This window comes from Humulus lupulus, chromosome 6, assembly GCF_963169125.1.
Source record: "Humulus lupulus chromosome 6, drHumLupu1.1, whole genome shotgun sequence".
Classification (NCBI taxonomy): domain Eukaryota; kingdom Viridiplantae; phylum Streptophyta; class Magnoliopsida; order Rosales; family Cannabaceae; genus Humulus; species Humulus lupulus.
The window spans coordinates 29,511,814-29,513,939 of NC_084798.1; positions in this window are offsets into that span (position 1 = coordinate 29,511,814).

Consider the following 2,126-nt stretch of genomic DNA (forward strand, 5'->3'; position numbering starts at 1 on the left):
TCTAGAATCTGTATAGTTCTCTCAGACTGCCCACCGTTCTGAGGATGGAACATTATACTAAACTTTAACCTTGTTCTCATAGCTCTCTGTAGTCCCTTCCAAAAGTTCGATGTGAACACTGACCCTCGATCAAAAATTATCAACTTTGGAACCCCATGAAGTCTCACTATTTCATTCACATACAATTCTGCATACTGGTCCGCCTGGTAGGTAGTCTTAACTGGTAGAAAATGGGCAGACTTAGTAAGCCTATCCACTATTACCCAAATAGAATCATGCTTCTTTGTGGTCCTGGGTAACCCTACTACAAAATCCATGGCCATATCCTCCCATTTCTATTCCTGAACATAAAGCGGTTGAAGTAACCCTGCTAGCCTTTGGTGTTATAACTTTGACTTGTTGGCATATCAAGCATCTGGCAGCAAACTCAGCAATATCCCTCTTCATTCCAAGCCACCAGTATAATTCCTTAAGGTCTTGGTACATCTTCGTCGACCCTGGGTGTAAGGAGTAGGGTGTTGTATGCGCCTCTTTCATAATATTTTCTTTAATCTCATCATTATCAGGCACACAAATCCTATCCTTGTATCGCAGCAATCCATCGTTGGACATCATGAAGTCACTACTAACATTCTCCTGTACCAAATCCTCTTCCTTCATTAGGGCTTCATCCACTTTCTGTCATTCTCTAATTTGTTCCAGTAGGGAGGATTGTAACATGAGGTTCACTAGGCCTCTTGTTACGAACTCAATGCCATCGTCTATAATCTCCTTCTAGAGAGACACCTCTATTGTGCTCATTGTTGAGACATTCCCATGTCCCTGCCTACTCAATGCATATGTAACCACATTGGCCTTGCCTAGGTGGTATAGTATTTCACAATCATAGTCTTTCACTAGTTCCAACCACCTTCGCTGTCTCATATTTAGTTCCTTTTGAGTGAAGAAGTATTTCACACTTTTGTGGTCAGTGTAGATTTCGCACTTAACGCCATATAGGTGATGTCTCTATATGTTTAGTGTGAACACCACTGCTGCCAACTCTAGATCATGGGTGGGATATCGTTGATCATAGTCCTTGAGCTATGTGGAAGCATAGGCTACCACCTTCCCATCCTACATCAACACACACCCTAAGTCATTCTTTGATGCGTCACAATACACCACAAATTTCCCGCCCTATGTAGGAACACAAAGGATAGGCGCAGAGATCAACTTATCCTTCATGGTCTGAAAGCTTTCTTTACATTTCTCGGTCCATGCAAACTTCTGATGTTTGTAGGTCAAGTTGGTCAAGGGTGTGGCGATCTTTGAAAAACCCTCGAAAAACTTCTGATAATAACTCGCTAATCCTAAGAAGCTTCGAACCTCTGAGGCATTCTTTGGCTGGGCCAGTCTCTAATGGCCTCAATCTTTGACGGGTCCACTGCTATCCCATTCTTGGACACTATATGTCCTAGTAAACTTGTTCCAGCCAAAACTCACACTTAGAGAACTTAGCGTATAACTGATGTTCTCGTAGTCATTTTAGGGTCAACCTCAAATGCTCCTCATGCTCCTCCTTGGTCTTCGAGTAGATAAGGGTATCGTCTATGAACACTACTACAAACTTGTCCAAATTGTCCTTAAATACCTTGTTCATCATGTCCATGAATGTTGTTGGGGCGTTAGTGTTAGAGAATATATTTTTATACTCAATGTAAATATGGAAAAACCAAAATACAACTCTATGCAAAAATACAATAGACAAGATAATATTAATTAAATAAATATTACAACTCAATTGCTCAAAATACAAGTAAATATAAAGAGGTAGAAGAAGAAGATTACAAACTCAAAACAATAATAATACAAGTAAATAAGATCAACAAGATCAAAAGAATGAAAATAAAACCAATAAAAAGAACAAACTCTCACACAACCAAAGTGTAGAGTAGTAGGGATCACCTACTTGGAAAAAGTTCAAAACCTTTGTCCAAAAGCTTATTTCCCCCTATTCTCTAAGTACTAAGGGATCTCTCTAGGAAATAGCTCTCTGGAATTATCAAGCCTTTTTGGTGTATTTTCCAGCCAAGTGCTTTGTGGATGGAAAATGGTGTGTTTTACAAGTGAGCATTAGGCTCCTA